At 41.5% G+C, this 22988-nt stretch overlaps 1 long non-coding RNA gene across 2 annotated transcripts in view; it reads left to right on the plus strand.

Moving 5' to 3' along the window:
* The window catches only part of LOC122004837, a 29891-nt gene that overhangs the window by 4418 nt on the left and 2485 nt on the right, over window positions 1-22988 (plus strand). Inside the window, exons 3-4 of one of the 2 annotated variants that reach the window (XR_006118254.1) lie at window positions 9109-9155; window positions 9851-10312. This is a non-coding gene — a long non-coding RNA (uncharacterized LOC122004837). Of the gene's footprint in view, window positions 1-9108; window positions 9156-9850; window positions 10313-22988 lie in introns of those variants that run through there. The other variant, XR_006118255.1, reaches the window with a different exon arrangement.

Genomic DNA, 22988 nt, shown 5'->3' on the forward strand with positions numbered 1-22988 from the left:
AAAAAGTGGTTCGAAGACGGGGCTGAAAAAGGAACGTGCCTTCTTCCTGACGCCAGAGGGTGAAGAAGCAATGGAATAAGTGGGCAGACCAGGATAATTCTCACACATCACATAGCACTACAAAGCCATAGAGGATCCTTATGGAGTTGGGTGTCAATTGTCCCAGGGGAATCCGGAAGTAGCGACATATGTCGGAAAAGAAAGGGTGGATAGGAAGATGAAGGCCCGCCACAAATTTCTCTTTGAAGAAGGTGCTAGAGCCTGTAGGAGGATTGGAGAATTGATGTATTCCAGTGGGGATAACCACTTGTACGTTATCCTCGACTCCGTAGGTATAGCGCAGGTCATCTCTATCCAATTCGTCGAAAGTGGACGAGCCAGGGTAGTACAACGTTGCCAAAGAAGGAAGAAAAGAGGGGGATGCCATGAGAAAAGAAAGGGAAGGAAGGAAAAAAGGGTCAGGCGCGAAGCTAGCAATGCACAAGTAAAGGTTCGAGAATGATACTAGACTTCAGTAGAGGAAGAGGAAGACGATCCAGCCTAGGTGCGAGGTTTGAGAAGATTATTTATAGCCGCTGATCAGAGGAGTAATTTTGTCAGCTATCATCTACCGGCTCACAATAATTGGCGGGAGTAAAAGAGAACTGAAGGATCTTCCTCGGAAATAACGCCCAGGGGCATATTTGTAAAAGTACTGGCACAAAATACGAAGAGGCGGATCTGGGGAACAGATATGAACAGCTGTCTTAAAAAAAGACCCTCGCTTTCCCGGTATGGGCTTATCCTGGGCTGGAATTTAACTTTTAATTCCCCGGTCTTTGTCTATCCCGACCTGGATCATGAGGAAACCTGGTTTGGACTTAATTCTTAATTTCCCGGCCTTCGGTTATCCAGACCTGTAATGCGAGGCAAAGGACAGATCGAGGAACAGAACCGAGGCAGGGGGATCCACAGGGAAAGGCAAGGAAAGCAGGTCGGGGCAATAGAAGGATCCCCGACCGGGGGTAAAGGAGACCTAAAATAGGTGGCCTTGGGGCATTTTAGGTGGGAAATATACAAGACTACCAACAATAGAGCAAACCTGCTGTCAGATGATTAGTACGCTAAGAGAAAATCGAGAGTCAGCGGTCAAGTGGTATCATGAGAAGGATAAACATGCTAAGAGAAAATCGAGAGCCAGCGGTCAAGTGGTATCATGAGAAGGATAAACATGCTAAAGTAAAGATAAATCTGCAAATAAATTGGAAGAAAGTTGATCAGCTACAAGTTTACATCAAAAGGTACATAAAAAGTGCAATTCATATTGCCATCTTAAGGATTATCGTCAGCAGGGTCGGGATTATCATCAGCAGGGCCAGCAGGAAGATCAGGGGGGCAAGGCGTAGAATCAGTAGGAGGCGCTGAGAGGCTAGGCTCAACATCAGTAGGAGGTTCAGGGAGGAGAAATAAGTGATCATCATCTTTGAATGAAGGGAATGCCCCATCAGGAATCTTGTCCATAACGCGACCTATATCTAAGAAATCTTTTGAAGGGGCGACACGAAGTAAATTCTGTTCAAACATTTGGCGAGCTCCTCCACCCGCGCCACAGCATACCATGAAGCTCATCAGATCTCCAATTTTCCTCATGAAGAAAGGGGAGGTAACATAGGCTCGCCTGTAGGCTCTTAGACGACCCACTTCCCCTGCCTGGTAATCTGTCAGCTTAGTCTCGACCTTCTCCTTGTCAGCATGGGCCAGAGTCAAGGCTTGTTGACTTTGAGAAATGTTCTCTTGAGCCTTCAGAAGGTCGGCCTACATAGATTTAAGAGTCGCTTGGCTCGCCTCCCACTGGCTTTGAAGGGTTTTCTCCCGGTCGGCTGTAACGACCCGACCCATTTGCCGGCCCATTTGGCGACCCTCGGGTCGTCGACCGTCGACCGTCGATCGTGCCGTTACTCACTAGGACTTTCCACCTCTAGCAGTGGATTTTTGCCTCCCCCAGGATTCGAACTCTAAACTTCCAGGCTTAAGTATTAAAGTTTATGAATCCTGGTAAAATCAGGATTCATAAACTCTAATACTTAAGCCTGGAGGTTTAGAGTTCGAATCCTGGGGGAGGCAAAAATCCACTGCTTACTAGGATTCATAAACTCTAATACTTAAGCCTGGAGGTTTAGAGTTCGAATCCTAGGGGAGGCAAAAATCCACTGCTAGGGGTGGAAAGTCCTAGTGAGTAACGGCACGACCATAAACTCTAATACTTAAGCCTGGAGGTTTAGAGTTAGAATCCCGGGGGAGGCAAAAATCCACTGGCCAGGGATGAGAAGTCCTAGTGAGTAACGGCACGGACAAGGGTCGTCGGTCGACGACATGAGAGGTCGCCAAATGGGCCGACGATATAAGGGCCGCCCAAGAGGCCAAAGGGTCGGGTCGTTACAATAAAAGGCGCCTTTTATTGTAACGAACCGGCCCTTTGGCCTCTTGGGCGGCCCAACTGGCGGCCCTTATGTTGTCGGCCCATTTGGCGACCTCTCATGTCGTCGACCGACGACCCTTGGCCGTGCCGTTACTCACTAGGTCTTCCCACCCCAAGCCAGTGGATTTTTGCCTCCCCCAGGATTCGAACTCTAAACCTCCAGGCTTAAGTATTAGAGTTTATGAATCCTGGTAAACATCAAAATTTGCATCTTCATCATAAAGAACATCACGACGTATCACAATCTTTTTGGTCTTTGAATTATATAGCTTATAGGATTTGCTTCTTTCACTGTATCCAATAATGATGCATTTTTTAAATTTGTCATCAAACTTGTTTTTGTTTGCTTGTGGAATGAGTGAATAAGCAACGCTCCCAAACACCTTTAATTGTCAAATGTCAGACTTTCTTCCATACCATGACTCATGTAGTGTGCAATATTTCAAGTTTTTTGTTGGAGAACGATTAATAAGATAACTTGCACAAGAAACAACTTCTGCCCAAAATTCATTTGATAAATTTTTCTTTTGAGCATGCATCTCATACTTTCAACAATAGTTCTATTTTTTTTATTTCAGTTACACTACTTTGTTGTGGTGTAAAATGAGCTGTTAACTCATGTCTTATACCATGTTCTCTAAAATATTTCTTAGATTCATTTGAAATATATTCGTCACCACGATCAGTTCTTAAAGTTTTGATACAAAGCCAAGTATATATAATTCTCAACTTAACTTTAAAATCTTTAAAAGATTGAAATGCTTGTGACTTTTCTTTGAGAAATTTAATTCATACCTTCCTTATGAAGTCATCAATGAAGTAGTAAAGAATTTACTCCCACCAAGTGATTCTGTTGGCATATTTCACAAAGGTCAAAATGAACAAGCTCTAATGGCCTTTTTGCTCTCCAAGTTGCTTATTGTGGGAATGGATCTCTCTGTTGCTTTCCAAGTTGGCATGTTTCACAAACTTCTTCAATTGGATCATTTTTTGGCAATCCTCTAGCCATCTCTTTTGTTGATAACAACTTTAAACCTCCATAATTCAAGTGTCCAAACTTATCATGTCACAGCTTTGAAACCTTTTTATCAACAGTAGCAAAACAAGATAAATTCACGACGATATCACCAATTTGCACACACACATCCTCTAAAATTCCCAAAGGGTATCAGCAAGAATGATTGGCTAACTATAGGGTCATGGTTGTAACCTTGAGGCTCCGCAGACCTAACATTTTGCACATGGTACATGACATCAAACTCACACCTAAGTCACAGAAAGCCTTGTTTATCTTTTTATCTTTGATGAAGCATGGAATGGAAAAGTTTCTTGAATCCTTTAATTTCTATGGATGCTCAGTTTGAATTATAGCACTGCATTCTTCATTAAGTGCAATGGTCTCATGACTCTCCTTTCTCCTCTTATGAGATATGATCTCTTTCATAAACTTTACAAATTGTGGCATTTGGTGTATAGCTTCTAGTAACGACACCGCCATATGAATCGTTTTCATCATTTTTTAAAATTTTCCAAACTCTTCATCCCGTTTGGCAATTGTTGTGGAAATAAGATAGGTGGTTGGTAAGTCTGAACTGGAGGCTTTAACAAAGGATCTGTTTTTGGCTCTTCAGGTTTGCTTAATTCCTTTACCTCCATAGGTGTTTCTGATGACTCATTTTCTTTAACAGACTGTTTGGTGCATCTTTCTTATTTCCACTAAGTCTTGCAACACCTTCACATTTCTTAAATTCACAGCATTGCAATGTTCAATCGGGTATATTCTTGGAAATTTTCCAAGAGTTCTTGAAACGGAATTTGCTACGTGAGCAACTTGATTTTCCATCATTTTCGTGTGATTGTTAAGTGTATCCCTTGAAGTTTTCAATTGATCATAACTTCGTGATTGGAATGTTGCCAGCGAAACTACTCATTGGCCTCAGATTGTGTTACAATGAATTGTTCCATTATCTTTTCCAAGCTTGATTTTTGAGGTTGAGGTTTAAAATTTTAACCGTAGCATCCTTGATTTGAAAATTACCCTTGATTCATGCAATAAGAAAAATTTAGGTGGTTCGTCCATCCCGGATTATAGGTGTTAGAGTAAGGGTTGTTTGCCCTTGAATTGAAATTGTTAACTGCATCCACATGTTCCACTTGATGACTTTGCATGGATGCCAAGGTTGAGCAATTCCGCTCAATGCGTTCTGAATTTCCACATACTTCACAAGAGGCAATGATGATATTAGTAGGGATGATACTCAATGTGTCTAGGTGCTTGCTCATTGCATCCAATTTCATCGTCATAAAATCCACTTGATTCACTGAATTCATCCCTAGTGCTTGCATCGGGTACTCCTCTCATTTGCCCACAGATGATGGTTAAATGTAATGCTCTCAATAATCTCCTCAGTTTCTTTAAGTATTTTGTTCATTATGGCTCCTCAACAGTTGAGTCCATGTATACTTTCGCAGTGTATGAAATCTCATTACAGAATGTATGAATAATTAGTCATCTCTCACGCCCATGATTTTAGGGCACTGTTGCACTAAGCTTTTGTATATGTTCCAAGACTCAAATAATGATTCTTCATCCTTTTGCATGAAATTCATAATAAGGTGTCTTATGCAAGTCGTCTTTCTTGGGAGGTAATATTTGGGTCTTCCATTGGTGTCCCGTTGAATTGACTTTGTTGAAACATACGAATTAGGGTTGGCTTGAGCTCAAAATTGTTTGCTTTAATTGTAGGTCGGGCAATGATAGATCTGAATCCTTTTACACTTGGCGATGCATAATTATCAAGTGGCCTATTATTGTTCATCATGGGGAGATTTGGGAGATTCTGATTTTGATTGAGATCCATTTTACTCGTTTTCTTAATCTTATGAAATGTTCTATCAATCTCTGGATCAAATGACAATAAATCCCCTAACCTTGCGGTTCTTCGCATGCAAAAGTGTTTCTTGAAAAAAGAAAAAGAAACAAAATTAAAATAGTATAAACAAATGCAATAATTATCTTCTCGATGTCACATCTGCTTTGGTAACATGGGTTCTTACTGTTGGACAATTTGTCGGAGATATGGGAGAATTTTAGCTAAATTGAAATTACATAAAATCAATTTTAACTTATCTGTCAAGATGAGTTGTCAAGTAGGGTAGGAAGAGCTATTTGGAATAACCGAGTTGACTTGAAAAATTGGGTTGCCTTGGATGTCCGACTTCGGAGTCCGACTCCCAAGTCGTTGACTGTCGAGTCAGAGTGTTGAGTTCAAGTGTCTGACTCCGAGTGCTGACTCCTTACTATCGAGTTCGATTATCTGAGTGCCGAATCCGAGTGTCGACTCTCAACTCCCGACTGCAGAATGCAGAGTGCCGAGTGTCGACTCTCGATGGGAAGGTTAGTGCTCCTGAGTCCTTAAACCATATTCGTCTCACCTCTGTCTGTGCTTAGAGGTAGGGCGGAAAATGATGCAAAAGATTGTCTAACAGGAAGAAGAACAGAAAAACTTATGAATTTGTATTTTCTTTGTGTTTCCATCGATGGTCATTTTCTATTGAGTATAGAGCCATTTTGTCACGAGTTATTTGCTAAATTTAAGAATTTTGTCAACTCTTTAACAAACTAAAGTAAAAGAGTGATTTAATTAGGATGTGTTTGGTTGCCTAGATTAATTAATTTATTGGACTGTTAATTACAACAGATTGTAAGCCTCAAAGGATTAAGTGTATATATATTGGGCAGTTGGAAAAAAGTTGAGCGGGAATTTAGAAAGTGAATGGATACAATGGATTAAGAAAGTAATTGAGTATATGAAAAAGAAAATGTTCATGTAAAGATCTTAAATTGTTTTGTGAAAATTCTTTATGAATTTACTTTGGCTCAAAGTTTTGATGACAAAGCTTAAGGGGTTGGTTATCAATAGTATTAACTCTCCCAGGAACATGGGAATTTGTAATTTAATTAATGACCGAATCAATTTTTAATTAACATTTGAACGAAGTTAATAGATAATGGGGAAGTTATTAGATAACAATCAAACATGGGAATTTTGTTTTAATTTTAATTTTTTATTATATTATTAGCGATTGAGTTTTAAAATTGGTCCCTAATATGATGTTGTTAGTCACACTAAACTGTACTGATAAATTATTATCAAGCAATCATAATACTTTCAATGAACCAAATATCATGATTTTCATAAACATAACCCCAACATTTTGTTAAATTTCTGACAACCTATGAAAGTATAGATATCATCTATATCCTAAACAACTCATGATCTTTAAAAAATTCTAATACGCTCTGAAATGGAAAATCCTAGATTGCACAGGTTTATCATCATTTTCTGCAAGCTGTATGTGTCCCAGCTATTCAGGATTGACTACATAATTTGTATGCCTCCATTAAGCTCTATGTGCTTAGAATGTATAAATAATAGCTAAAGAATGAAAATAACAACAATATGATACTCTGCCATATTAAAGCATCACAAACCATTAGTATTTATCAAAATTGTGCTACAGCCAAAAGGAGTGTCTCTTGGACCGTGTAAGCAAATCAAAAGGAGTCTCTTGGATTCTTTAGTTAATAATTATATTTTACTCTAAATAAAATTGTATATACTACTATTCTAAATATTCTCCTTCCTGCTCTTGGTATGACATGGTTCTAACAATGGCAATGTGACAATATCTTGGCAACTGCTAAGCAAAAAAAAAACAATAAAATAAGATAATACAGGGGAGTCAATAAGGGTGAGATAAAAATAAAGATAAAGTGCAACTTTAACATTAAAAAAAATTAGACTGATGCATGCAAAATATATACCTACTAGTATAATATATCCCTAATGGAGGCGTGAGAAAAGTTCTTTCTTAAAAAAGACACATCGTTTCTAAGGTATCTGAATTTTATATTATAATTTAATATCAATCAGTTCCTGTCAATACATAAGTACAAATATGCACAAGACTTGTAAGAAAAATACTGTTTTTCTGATCATGGCTCTTTCTGGCAAGGTTGCGAATAAAAGTTCCAAGTAGTAGTTGTTGACAAAGGGAAAAATAATAGAAGTTGGATGCAAGAGAGAAAGACGTTATAAGAGATAGAGAAGGGCCTCATTAAAAAATATCATGTCTATTTGTTGGAGGCCTTCCAGCCATGAAAGGAGCCCACTGTTTTCAGGCCATAAAAACTATGACGATCACTAACAAAAACAAAAAGAAGCACGGGTTCCATCCTGAGTCTAAGGCACTCAGCAGAATCCTTTTATTCTGTAAAATCCAATCAGAATATCTAATTAAATATTTTTCTATGAAGGTTGTTGTTTAGATTATTAAACTTTTCAGTTATTCTTTGTTAAAGAAAAAGAGCCTCTATGCTTGTGTAAATCTCCAACCAGTGAACTGAGAATAAGGTTTACTTTTTTCCTTTTTCCCTGCTTTTGTCTATGTGATGATGTTGGGAGCATGGTTTGAAATCACAAATTAAGCAACATGGCAAAAACTATATCATTATGATAAATTATCAAAACTCGATATTAATCTCTTTTATGTCATTTGTGTTGATCATTCGCATGTCATGCCAACACTCAATACTCTTTAGCATGCTATAACACATGTTAAGATGAATCCAACTAATATTTATGTTTTTTAAGCTTGTATCTGCACAATACAATGGTAAGATTATACTATTCTAAATGGATAAAAAATGGAATAATTAATGTTAGCTTAACCCTTGGATTTAGGTTCATAAGGATCTTCTCCTCTGTTTTTTTTTCCTTTTTCATCACTTTCCTCCTTCTACCTTAAATTCACCGTTAACACCAATCAAAACTTGACATAGTACTGAAGTTGTGTTGTTTTTAGTTAAGAGGGCAAGCCTTGAGCACGGCTTAGCATTTCATTCAAACTTTAGTTGAAATAGAGATAGGTGAGGTAAAAGCAATAGAAAGCTAATCAAATCTTATCATCTTATAAATACTCTAAATGTTTCACCAATTACCGTCTATATCCATTTCTTCAACTTTTTTCTTTCACATTTTTTTTTACAGTACTTTTCTATTAATATTAACAAAAATGTATTATTATCATTTATTTGAATTTTTATTTGGCATTGATCATACAGCTAAAAGGTTAAGTGGGTATAACATTCATTACTTTTTTCATCTTGTATATTCTATCTTTCTTGACTAATGATAAATAAAAGAGGTTGATTGAAATGAAAATAAGCAGTAGTTTTATCAAAATGTGGATGGATTAAAGTGATAATTTAATAGCAAAAAGCCACATTGGTATTTTACCATTTGATTCTAATTCATAATTAATATCATTAAATAAATTAAGATTTAAATAAATTTGACTTATCCAATTATTTTAAATTAATAAAAAAAATACTCACAATAGAATTAAACAGATAAACTAATATTTAGTATTATAATACACTGCATTATCTCTTTTATATTGAACATCTAATTAAATGGTAAAATCAAATAGAAATTTGGTTTCAACATATTGAAATAAATAATTTGCATTATTTGTAAATTATTGATAATAAATATGGGAAAAAATCAATAAATGTTAGAAATAATAATTTATTTCAGAATTTAAGATCATTTGAATTGGATTAATTTTTTATGTTTATTGTTTAGGTGAATTAAATTGCAAAGGATGATGGAGAGTGAAAGATTGTGGATTGGTGAGCATGTCCCCCCTGCCGTTCCCCCCGCATGGGGTTTAAGTATGAAATTTATTTTATTTTTTTTTCTTTTGCAAATATGAATCATGCCCTTCTCTATCGACACTTTGAATTCATGTGTGTGTTCGGAAAGAAAAGATAAGCTGGGTAAAAGGGCTTCGCTCTCTGTTCTTTCTTTTAGTATTGTTGTCATTGCTAGTAAGTAGAGATATATTCAAATTCATATATTTGATAGTACGTCATTATTGTTCATTCAATCTTTGGAAAGAACTTTTCTATTAATCATTCCACTACATCACACTTTTCTCGCTTTAATATGTCGTTATGTTTTATCTTCATAGTCATTCCTGGAAAGGAAGATGAGAGTGGTAAGGAGCGTAGACATCAGTTAGATTGTGCGAGACAGGTGCGAACTAGAAAACAGAGTGCTCAAGCAGTGTGTATAGATGATAGAGTGAATGACTCAGTTCGCTTAATTTGCTTTCCATACCATTTCCATGTCTATTCATAAGCAAGATTCCAAGAGTGAATTCTAGGTAGCTCGTAAGTTCTTCATTCTTAGAGAATCCAAATTTTTGGATCTTGATTCTGTTGAAAATCCTTTAAGGTTTATCTTAATTCAATTTATTTATATTTGCATTTTGGTTTAACTTATCTAATTGGTATTGACATGTTATTTTAAATTGTGATTGCAGATTTCAAATCATATATGTGTGAGACTGTTAGAAGCTGGGTAGATAGAGAAGATGCTAGATATATGTGATATATTGATCAGAAAAAAGAGTATTTGCACTGCATTTCTGAAATAGAAGAAAAACTACAGAAATATGAAAGTTTAAAATAAAATTGGAGGAGCTTGAGAAAAATCAGATGTTGTTCTGGTTGGAAATGAATGAGATGGAGCACTTTATGTCGAAGACAATGGCACTATTGAAGAACAAGTATAAAGATATTCCACAAAGTAATTTTTATAATGATGAGCAACTTGAAACTATAGTTAAGGAAGAGCAACCTAAAGCAGCTAATAAAGTGCAACCTGAAGCTATTGTAGGGCAAACTGAAGTAGCAAATGTAGTGCAACTTGAAGCTAATGAAGAGCAACCTGAATTAGCTAATGAAGTGTAGCCTGAAGCTAATGAAGAGCAATCTGATGAAGAGCAACATGAAACTAACGTTTCTGAAGGAGGTGATGAAGGAGATGGTCCAAGGAGTAAGAGGAAGAAAAATAATTGAGTGACTTTCTGTTTTTCTTTACTAGATGTGATGGATTCCTTACGTTAACCAAAGCATAAATTTATTTTGTCTACGGCAGAGAGTTAACTATGCTTGAAACTATGCTTGTTTTGTTAGAGGCATGAGATATATCTTTGTTTTGTTAAAGAGACAAATGAGGATATCTTGTTACTTCAATTGATTTATCTCTTTCCATTTTCCTTCGATTATTTTTTCTCTTTGAAAATTTTACACTAATAATTAAATTTAGATTTTATCATATAACAAAGGTTAAAATTACATTCAATGTTATTTAATCTCTTGAACTAAGTGTGCAGGCTAATAGATTAGACAAATTCAGAGAATAAGACACTAGGTTGAAATCCAATTAGGTCAGGGAGGACCAAACGGGTATAGGACACTAGGCTGAAATCCAATTGGGTCATGGAAGACTAGACGGCTAGCAAGAAATCCAGTTGGATCAAAGAGGATCAAACAACTAGTAGGAAGTCCAGTTAGATTAGCAGGACTAAACGACTCGTTGAAATCTAGATGAGGCATATGGCTGGAAGTCTTAATGGGTCAAGAAATCAAACGTTAAGAAGACAAGTCCGCAAAAGATAAGTAAAGGTAAGAAATTAGAGGATGGTAGGCGACAATCCACCTTAAGATCCATCCTGGAATCCTAAGATGAGATCAAGACTAGATCCTAGGTAAGATTTGATTGGATTTAAGTCATAAATATTATGTGTTCCTGCACTTTTATGCTAACTTTGTGTTGTAAGTGTGCATGTTGGACTAATCTATATTGCAGGAGCTTAAAGCAAAAATGAAGCTGAATGAATAGTATTCTAGGCGCCTCAAATGACTGGAGGTACTTCAAGTGGATGGAGGTGCCTTAGGTAGAGAGGATGAGGCTTCATGCAGTCGGTGTTGGAGGCATCTCAAGTGGATTGAGGCACCTCTGCACACATGGATCAAAAGTTGTAGTGTCAAGGACATGTGGCAGAACTCAAGGCGCCTCTGGTTGAGTGGAGATGCCTCAGACTAGATGAAGATCAGTGTTCGTGCATCAGATAAGCTCGAATGGAGGCGCCTCAAGTGTGTTGGAGGCGCTTCAGATGTCTAATAAGCTCATTGAACAGTGCATGATAACAACTCGAACGCCCACTTCCTCAAGCAACTATGACTACTCGTTGCGCTATTCGATTCTTCATGCTACTACGCTAATTGAAGAAGCCATCTCGGACAACCTACGTGCATCTACAACACTTTCGTGTTGCCGATTACAAGTTTCTTTTACTGTGTACTTAATTGCATTAGGATAGTTGTAAGACTGTTACAACACCCTACATATTGTAACCGACTACTCTTTCCAAAGGTTATTTGGAAAGAGAGTATTAGTGGATCGCCTATAGATATGATCCGAAGGGTCCTGAGCTCTTGTTGGGGCTCCGAATTAAATAAAACTAAGTTTCCATTGTGTTTTCAATTCCGCTGTGCACTTGTATTTTTGATAAAGATTTCAAAATGAAAAGAAGTTTTAAAACATGTGATTCATCCTCCTTTTATGTGCAAACGATCTTATAAGTGATATTACAGCCAAGAGAGTTTGATCTTAGTGCAACCACTGAATCAAACTTTTTTTTCATTTTTTTTGTCACAATACTTTTTTTATTATTCCTTCTACACTACTTACTACAAGATAAAATCTTGGGATGTTTCTTTTAATTTATATTGTGCAAGAAAAATTTGTTGGTCCCAGTATAGCCGACAAGGGGGGGGGGGTGAATTGTATGCAAGTTAGAATTTAAAGCTTCTATTGCTTTTCAGTTTAGTAATGAATACACATAATTAAACAAGTAATAAGAGCATAAGAATAAAGTAAGGGACACAAGAAATTACTTGATTTACAATCTAGGTGGTTGTCAATCCAAGGAAAATTGAGCTCACTAAAAGTCTCCATTCTTGGAGGCGGAGAAGCCTCTTATAGTGTTGAAAGCACGAACAATTGAAAACAAAGATTACAAAAGTTAAAGCAAATGCGTTATTCGAATGAAGAGGACTCAGACTCAATTTATAGCCCATTGGTCGAAAATAGCTATTTGCTGACGTGGCAACTCCGTGCGCTTGGACCTTATTCGGGCACCCTAGTGGTGCATTTTATTTGTTCGCAATGGCTATGCAACAATATGAGAATAAAACTTTATCCTCAACCAGGAGCCTAGAATAGGTCCGGGCGCATGGAGTGTTGCTGACGTTGACATTTGACGTCATCCGCACCAACAGCTTGCCGAGGCGCCCCTGCTGTGCTAGGCAGTCCAAGCACATGGGCATGGTCCAGGCACTTGGAGTCTGGGTGCCTGGACATGGTCCAGGCTCTTGGACAAGTCAACACAGTGTTAACTTGTCCGATCTTCCGCTCTGGTTGCTTGGGTGATGCTCTAGTCATCCAGAGTTGAGCTCACCTGAACCTAACTCCTGTCTTTCTCTCCTCGAGCAGTCTTCCGCTCCGGCTTCTCGTCTCTCGGAAGTGTCGCGTGTGTCCTCCTCCACAGTGTACCTCGTCCCTCGGATGCACCGAATCCGTTAGTTTGCTTCTTGTGCCATCATTATCGCTAGCTGTGTCTTTCGCTTAACTTTATGCATGTATTTCTAAGTTTTTGCATACTTATATACAAGGATCAAATATAACATGACCTGACTTAATCCAGTTGATTACATCAAAACTCACTCGGGGTATCTAAAAAATGATGCACAAAGGGATGTTGGGGTGAAGCGTCCATGAACTTCCACTATATGAAATAAACTATTTCAGAATATGGAAGCATCAAATGGAATGCTTCATAAAAATGGCCGATTTTGACTATGGCATGACACTAAGGCGATCCATTCAAGACACAGAAGTGAATACAAATGTAATAAATCAAATTTTAAAGTTATCTAATAAAGTGTTATACAGAATTGGAGAATTCAAGAATGCCTATGACCTATGGACTTGGTTGATCAAGTTTCACGAGGATCCGTCAAAGTTGGAAGATCAAGTCAAAGTCAAATCTAGATTCGAGTCCGAATCAATAGAAAAATCTATAGAATTAGAGGTTGCGCTTTAGCTTAATATGATTTATCAAAATCCGTAGCAATTTAAATATTTCTTTATATGAATTAGAAAATACTTCTGAAAATTTAAATGATATTTCTGATTATTTAGAAAATCTTAAAAATTAAAAATTTATAAAATTATTATCACTTAGCTCTTACCACTGCATCAAGGCAAAATGCATGGTCACTTGATAAATTCATTAGTTCAGTTGGGACTTGGGATTTGCACACCTAGCTCCATTATTATATTATCTCTTTTTGTCAATCAATTTCTTTTGTGTTCAATTATTTTTCTACTGAATGAATGAAACTAGTTTAAAAATTATCGATTAGCTTAGTTGGTTTGGTCCAGATGCTTGGCATGTAGCTCATTTTCTGCTCTTAAATGGACTTTTTTAATTATCCAAACTCTCTAAAGAGTTAGAATCCTCTTCATTGATGCATGTATTAATCACCTTAATAGTCTGCAAATTCTGATTGAAAACAAAGTATAAGATCAAAGTTATATAAAGCAGATATCTTAGAATCCTCTTCATTGATGCATTGTACTAAACACCTTAATCTGTATTTAAGCCACTCTTAAGAGTCACTCAAAGATATCTTAGAATCCTCTTCATTGATTTGTATTTAAGCCACTCTTAAGAGTCACTCAAAGATATCTTAGAATCCTCTTCATTGATTTGTATTTAAGCCACTCTTAAGACTCACTCAAAGATATTTTAGAATCCTCTTCATTGATGCACTGTACCAATCACCTTAATAGTCTGCAAATTCTGATTAAAAGCAAAGTTTAAGATCAAAGTTATATAAAACATATATCTTAGAATCCTCTTCATTGACGTACTGTAGTAATCACCTTAATTGTCTGTAAATTTTGATTAAAAACAAAGTTTAAGATCAAAGTTATATAAAACAGATATCTTAGAATCCTCTTCATGGATGCACTATACTAAACACCTTAATTGTTTGTAAATTCTGATTAAAAGCAAAGTTTAAGATCAAAGTTATGCAAAGCAATTCAATGGTATGAAAGAGTCTGGATAAGTAAAAAAAGTCCATTAAAGGCAGGAAATGAACTACATGTCAAGCATCTGAACCAAATCAACTATGTTAATTCATAATTTTTAAATTGGTTTCATTCGTAGGAAAATAATTTGACACAAAAGAAATTGAGAAGACAAAAAAGAGAGAATATAATAATGGAGCTAGGTACACAAGTCCCATCTGACTAAAAAATAATTGGACACAAAAGAAATTGACAAGACATAAAAAGAGAATATAATAATGAAGCTAGGTGTGTAAGTCCCAATTGAACTAATGAAGTTATTATGTGATCATGCATTTTGCCTTTAATAAGAGTACAAAACAAAGTGAAAAAATTATACTTTTAAAATAACTTTTAATCCATTAGTCTTATTTAAAATTTCAATTCTAATATTTTTATTGTACTTGACGTTGTGCCAAAGCTTCCCAAAGGTGTTCATAGCTTTCAGGTATGATTTTTTCTGGCGTTTTTAGTTTCTACTTTTAACGTCTGAGTAACGCTATCTGGGGTGCGAGAAGGCGACCAAACAAATTTTCATCTATGTGATGCATGACTAGGTGAAATGGGGAATGTGTTTTCTCTATACAAATTCCTCCCTACAAGTGACATCCATTGTTAATTCGACCAATCTAGTTTACTAGGATAAGTTTTAGATTTTCGTTATGCTTTATGTATTACATAAAAGTTGATTTCTGGAACACAAATGCTAATTTATAGGCCGATATCATTTCATTGGATTGATAGGCAATAATGCAGTATGATCTAATTGTTTTTGATATATAAAATGATTTAATCTTTTTATTATCGTTAATGTTGGAACACTTTTATGATGATAGAAAGTTAGACTCTTTACCTTGTTTAGCCCCCTAGTTCCTTTCACTTTGATGGGCAATTTTTGAAAAACTATCACTAAGTGCCCAAGGTGCAAATGAAAACATGAATTTTCGGATGACATAAATAAAAGGGATGAACGAGCGAAAATTAAACTTAGGTCCAGTTAGTCGGCTACACCTCATTTGACAAGACTTGAAAGGGAGGCTAGTGATATGAGATGTAATGAGTGAATCGAGGAGATGACATGACGGTCAAAGTTAAGGTGACGTAGCGGTCAAAGGAAGAGAATGTTCCTCACTCAGCCTTGCCATTAGTCCAACACTAAGACTCTCTGGGCCAACCCGATCATATTATGAGCTGGACGAAATAGGCTCGATTAGCCTTTAAGCCGGTTGAATAGAAGGGGTTTAGTGCTCTACTCTTAAACTGAGAAGATATCATGTTCGGTCACTCAATAGCCAACCGAGTTTCAGGGATGTCCGACCCACCTCATAATCTGTCGGCCATAGGTCTGGTTGGCATAAGGGTTGATCTCCCCGATTCTCATAAGTCTCTCTTTGCACGACCGGTCAAATAAAAGGCTGACCGAACCTAGAGCACTTAACTTCATATTGCTTCTCAGATGGATTTCCAGCATGCCCAAAGGGATTATTAACACCATTCAATATATAATTGGGCATGTTAAGGCAAGGACAGACATAAGGGCGGTCGACCTTTAAGGCTGTCCGAGACATACTCAGCAGATAACATGAGTAGAAAATCCTAACTCTGAAGGAATTATTAACATCATTCAGTATATGACCAAGCAGATTAAGGTAAGGATAGACATAAGGACGGTCGACCTAAAGGCCGGTTGAGACATTCTCAGCAGATAACATGAACAGAAAATCCTAACTCCGAAACTAGTAACACCATTTAGCACATAGTCGGGTAAGTTAAGGCAAGGACAGGTGTTCCTGTCCGAGTGCTGAGTCGACGGACGCTGGGGACGTGGCACGCTCCGCTATCTCTGGTCGGCGATGAATAACACCAACGGACCTACAAAGAAGCTGAGTCGGGAGGGGTTTCCCGACGACGGTCCTCCGACGCTCAAGTCAGGCAACGAGAAATGAGAGAGGCAGTGTAACTGTGGCTACAGTGAGGATTGCGCGTTGACGTCTGGGGGTCCTTATATAGGACCCCGGGGAGGCGCGGGCACACTTCTCGATGCGTGCACGCTTCCCCAAACATACCTTAACGAGCCCATGTCAGAAAAGTACCCTTGACGTCATTCCGCAATCGTCCGAGCATATCCCGGATGTGACGGTGGAAGCTTCCACCGTATGATCCTGTGTACGGCTTGGCCGCCAACCCTGCTGCCTGTCGGCGGCAGATGTCTCGAGGATGATGTTATCCCCCGTCTCCTTTGTCCTCTTGCGCCTCCTGTTTGTTCCAGGGCCGAGTGGTTTGGCCGCTCGGCAGACATATCACTTCTGCCCCGGTTGTGGGTATCGATCCGATTGGGAGGACTCCCGGTCGTGTGCTCGGATGAGATTGCTCCTGCCTGTCTTTGTCGCCTCATGCCCCGGCCGAATGGACAACACGCTCGGCCCTGAAGCCTTTTTACCTTGAGTATCGGAAACCCGACCCCTAGTCGGGTTGTCTTTCATTCGGCTCGGGGGATTCCCGGCCAGTCAACCCTCTCAGTCCGGTCCGTCGGGTCTCAGGGTTGAATCTCTTGACTTTTGACCTCCACGTGTCGTTGACCTTCCGCCAACGAAGGTCCCCCGTCCTTACCACCGGATCACATGCCTCCCCCTCAAGTCTAGTCGAAGGAGGCGCTAAGTCCGACTGATTAGACTGTCGGTCGACCGGAGTGACACCGCTCTGCCACCTTCTGGAATGTTCCTCCTCACGGCCGCTCGGCCTCTTACGGCCGCTGGCTTTGCTACCGTGTCGACAGTCAACGCTGACGCTCTTCGGATCTTCTCGGAAATCGTGCAAATTATCTACATTAAGACCGAGCACGCGCGTTGCGCGCTGTAATGGCGCTCATTAAATGAGCCCCTGTGCCATGGTGCCATGTGGCGCCTCCGCTGGCGTCATCGTACGGCTCAGCGATGTGTCCGAGTGGACATCGGCGGTTTGAAATGAACGGCCCGATGTGGGCCTCGGTTCCTGTGACCTGCATCCGACGGTCGAGGCCGATCGGACCCGACCTTATAAAGCCTTCACCTTCTTCCTCCGCCGCACCTTTGCCTTCGCATGTCCCGCAGCCTTCTTCGGTGCTTCAGCGTTCCGGCGACTCCGATTTCCCGTTCTCCGACGATTCCCCGCCTCCTTCCTTCGATCCTCAGCTCCTTTGTAAGGTTCTTCCGCCTTTCTTCTCTGTTTCCCTTGTGTTTTTTTGTCAAGTTCTTGTCTTCTGGTCGCTGTCCCCTTCATCGTCTTCTTCCTTCTGTCGTGTGCCTTTTTCTCGTTTTTTGCTTTCTTGCCCGGTCGGACAATGACCAGTTCTTCCTAACCCGTAGACCTCACTTTAGGCCCCTGTTATACTACCATGGAGTCTCGCTTCGATCGGCGCGACGCCGAGACCTTGCTTGATGGTTATGATATTCCGTCCGACTTTGAACTCGTTCTACCCTCACCGTCCGCACTAACCACCGCGCGGAGCTATCTGTTTTTTCCGCGACCAATTCACAGCCGGTCTGCGGTTTCCTCTCCACCCCTTCTTCGTCGACGTTTGCAATTTCTTTGGTCTCCCACTCGCCCAATTAGTTCCCAACACTTTTCGCCTTTTGTGTGGAGTGGTTGTATTGTTCAAGATACACCACATTCCTCTTCACCCGGAAATTTTTTATTATTTTTATTATCCCAAGCAGTCCGAGCTGGGTACCTATCTATTCTAGGCTCGGCCCAGCCTAGTCTTCTTTGATAAACTTCCCTTCTCCAATAAACACTGGAAGGAGTATTACTTTTATCTTCGTCTCCTCGAGCGGGCTCCTTTCCAAACCAAATGGCAGGTCGGACCGCCTACTTCTCCTGAGCTAAAAAGATTTAAGACCCGACCGGACTATTTTCAGGCCGTGAACATGCTTGCCGGTCTGAAGCTCGACATCAACAAGCTTCTGCCCGAAGGCGTGCTGTATATATTCGGCCTGAGTCCTAGCCGAACTCCACTCCCGAGCAGCTTCGGTAAGAATTTCACTTGTGTATGTACTTTGAGTGCTAACTGATTTTCTTCTTTTTTCTTTGCAGCGAATATCGTCATGGAGTCCGTGATGCTCGGGATTTTGAAGAGAAAAGCGGAGGCGCTTGAGGCGGCAGCCGCCAAAGAGATGGAGCAACTGGGCATCACCCCGGTCGGCTCTCACGAGCGTGAGAGCGGGACAAACGCGGAGGAGTCGGCCGCTCAGGCCTCCCCAGTGGAGGTGACAAGAGGCGCCACGTCAAATAGGGAACCGACCGTCCAGGAGGAAGGCTCCGATCGGGAAGGCGAGCGCCCACTCAGATAAAAAAGGCGCCGGACGGAGACGCCGCTGCGATCGGCTACTTTCGCTGTTCATGTCTCCGAACGGACGGGATCTGCTTCTCGTGGGAAAACCCCCATGGTGGAGGCATTATCCTCCGATCGGAATCCATCTCAACTGAACCCGCCTGCCGACCGTATCGAGGTTGTGTCGGTCAGCACTCTTCCATCTGCCTCTCGCCGGGTCCAGCGCTCGGCTATTTTGTCCAAGTTCTCCGCCCCGGCCTCTGCTCCCTTTGCGTCTGCTCACACGACTCCCGGCCGGAGCCGCACCGTCAGGGCCACCCTGCACCTTCCCACCGAGGAGCTTTTGGCCGAGTCTGATCGGTCGACAGTGCCCGAGCATACAATCACCATGAAGGGGCCCCTCGCCGAGATGTGGGCCGACGCTCGGGCCGGTGTTGCAATGATTCCGCTCGGCAACCTAGCCAAAAGCCAAATCCAGCAGGCCACTGGGGTAAGTGTGTTTTCTTCCGAAGTCCTTTACGCCGTCTTTCCGATCGGCTATTAATACTCCTATTTATGTCAGAGATGGGTGGAGGATATCGCTGTCACCAACCGACTGGTCATGGCGGATGAAGAGCTGAAGAGACTGAAGAGTTCGGGCGGCCCGTCCTCTCAGAGCCCCTCATATGCTGAGCTGTAGAAGGAGCTCAAGAGGACCAAAGATTTGTTGGAGGCCAAGCGAATGAAGACGGCCGACCAAGCCTACACGCTGGCCCAATTCGAAAAACAGGTCAAAACTTTTGACCGGAAAATAAGCCTGGCCACCGATCGGAAGAAGCAGGCTATTGTCGATCTAGATAAGAAGAACGTCGAGACGCGGGCCCTGGAGCAACAAGTTAAGGAGTTGATGGAGCAGCTGGACGACGAGAAGACGGGCCGCTCGGAGGAGGCGACCAAACACAAGGGCGAACTGAAGACCCTGCAGGAGGCTCTTGAAGCTTCCCAAGTTGCCTTCAGGGAGTATCAAGAGGCCGAGCCAGGCCGGGTCGCAGCCCTGAGACTGCAACACATCCGCTCGAACGAATTTTCTGAGAAAGTCTGCGAGCGGATGTATACTGCCTTTGAGTTGGCCATTACCACCACGACGGACTATTTGAGGTCCAAGGGTCAGCTTCCCTACTCCGCTACCATCCCGGCCGAAGACTACGCGGCGCTCCTTTCTTCCATCCCGAAGCACATTTATAATTTCCTTGAATGAAGTGTTTTTTGTAATCACTCTGACTGGCTCTAATGGCCTAAATTTTAATGAAGATATGCCGTCCTTTTGTTAGCTTACTCTTTTTTCGTCAATACCCGTGTCTTCCGATCAGAGCGCGAACTACTGCCGTTCACGTCCCCCACCTTTCCTTCTCGTTAATCGTCTTTCGTCTTGCCTGCCTCGCTTTCAAAAAGAATTTTTCACGAAGTATTTTCTGTAACTGGGCCGCTCGTCTGAACACATCCATCTCTTTAAATGGAATTCCCGTTAGATGTTCGCGAAGTACCTTTTGTAACTTGGCCAATCGGCCGCTCGGCTCACAGGCCGACCTTTTTATTATCTTTTTGCCGATCGACCCGGACAGAAGTACGTTATTATTTTCTTATTGCCCCTAAGAGCAAGGTTTATCGATTGCTGGTGTTTTACCACCGAGCCGGAGCCTGCATGACTTGTCCCGTTCAGGCAGTTTATAGTCGCCGGTTCGACTCTAAGATTTTAACGTCGCTGCTCGACGGTCTTCTGGCCGGAGGGTTTATAGTCGCCTGTTCGACTCTAAGATTTAACATTGCTGCTCGACGGTCTTCCGGCCGGAGGATTTATAGTCGCCGGTTTGACTCTAAGATTTAACGTCATTGCTCGACGGTCTTCCGGCCGGAGGGTTTATAGTCGTTGGTTCGACTCTAAGATTTAACGTTACTGCTCGACGGTCTTCCGACCGGAGGGTTTATAGTCGCCGGTTCGACTCTAAGATTTATCGTCGCTATTCGACGGTCTTCCGGCCGGAGTGTTTATAATCGCCGGTTCAATTCTAAGATTTAACGTCGCTGCTCGACGATCTTCCGACCGGAGGGTTTATAGTCGCCAGTTCGACTCTAAGATTTAACGTCACTGCTCGACGGTCTTCTGGCCGGAGGGTTTATAGTCGCCGGTTCGACTCTAAGATTTAACGTCGCTGCTCGACGGTCTTCCGGCCGGAGGGTTTATAGTCGCCAGTTCGACTCTAAGATTCAACGTCGCTGCTCGACGGTCTTCCGGCCGGAGGGTTTATAGTCGCCGGTTCGACTCTAAGATTTAACGTCGCTGCTCGACGGTCTTCCGACATAACTTGGATAATATACGCCCGGCTCAACGGCACGGGGTCTTCACCATACCTTCATGCAGCTACCCGCTTGGCGCACAATGCTCATGCCTTTGCTTTGTTCTTATAACTTTCACTCCTGCAGCCAAAGGATACACCCGAACGGAATATTCATGAAATATATTACATCGGCGCACCTTTCATCCGGCCCGATAGGGCTGGAGGTGGTTCGCATTCCATGGTCTCTCTAGCCGCCGTCTATCCTCATCCTCCAAGTAGTAGGCTCCCGATCGAAGCTTCTGGACGACTTTGAAGGGTCCTGCCTAGGGAGCCTCCAGCTTGCCTACGTCCCCGACTGGCTTCACTTTCTTCCAGACCCAGTCACCCACCTGGAATGCTCAGGGAATCACGCGGCGGTTGTAGTTCTGCTTCATTCTTTGCCTGTAGGCCATCAGCCGGACAGATGCTTTGGCTCGCTCCTCGTTGATCAAGTCCAATTCTAGCTGCCTCCGCTCGGCATTATCCTCGTCGTAGTTCTGGATCCGGACGGACTCTACGCCGACTTCGACTGGGACGACCGCCTCGCCTCCATACACTAGGTGGAACGGTGTTACTCCCGTTCCCTTCTTAGGGGTCGTGCGGATGTCCCATAAGACTCCCGGCAGTTCGTCTACCCAACTTCCTCCCCTGTGGTCGAGTCGAGCCCGAAGAATTCGGAGGATCTCCCGGTTGACTACTTCGGCTTGACCGTTACTTTGGGGATACGCCACAGACGTGAAGTGTTGCTCAATGTCGTATCCCTCGCACCATTCCTCGAGCTGCTTTCCGACGAACTGTCGCCCGTTATCCGACACGAGCTGACGCGGAATGCCGAACCGACAAATGATGTGTTGCCAGATGAATTTCTTGACCATCTGCTCGGTTATCTTGGCCAGTGGCTCAGCCTCCACCCACTTGGAGAAGTAATAAACTGCCACCAATAGGAACCTCCGTTGTCCAGTCGCCATAGGGAAGGGTCCTACGATGTCCATGCCCCACTGGTCGAACGGGCAGGACACTGTGGACGCTTTCATTTTCTCCGTCGGCTTATGAGAGAAACTGTGGTACTTCTGACAAGAAAGGCATGTTGCGACGGTCCGAGCGGCGTCCTCGTGTAGAGTTGGCCAGAAGTATCCGGCCAGCAGGATATTCCTAGCCAAAGATCGGCCGCCCGGATGACCTCCGCAAGATCCTTGGTGTACCTCCTGGAGAATGTACTCGGCGTCTTCCGAACTAACACACTTCAACAGAGGTCGGGAGAACGCCTTTTTGCAAAGCTGATCTTCGATGAGCATGAACGCCTTTTTAGAGTATTTTTACATAATTTTTGGAGTTCGTTTGGTATTTTTACCAAGAGGAAGAAGTTTAAAAAAAAAAAAGAAAGAAAAATGTTGAAGCTGGGTTTTGAACCCAAGACCTCGGACTTGAACCAGATCTTAACCGGACGTAGCCAACCAACTCTGCCAGCGGTCATTGTTAATCAAATATGGAAATAAATTGGTATTAAGTAGTATTTAGGAACGGAAATAAAATGAGATTAAAGGTTGCAGAAAAAGGGTCAAGCCGAGGTTTGAACCCACGAGCTGTGTTAAGCAGAACATGGCCAACCAACTGAGCCGCAAGTATTTCGTGAAAATGATAGGTGAGAAATAAATATAAGCAATGGTTGATAACAGAAATAACCCTAGGTTATAAAAAGGGATAAGTTAAGAGAGAAATTAATTTTCTCCTGAAACCCTTTTCTCTCCTCTCACGCGGTGTCGGCGTTTCCTGCTCTCGGGTGAAAACGCAGCCGAGGCTAGGGTTTCGTC

This window comes from Zingiber officinale, chromosome 7B (assembly GCF_018446385.1).
Source record: "Zingiber officinale cultivar Zhangliang chromosome 7B, Zo_v1.1, whole genome shotgun sequence".
Lineage (NCBI taxonomy): Eukaryota > Viridiplantae > Streptophyta > Magnoliopsida > Zingiberales > Zingiberaceae > Zingiber > Zingiber officinale.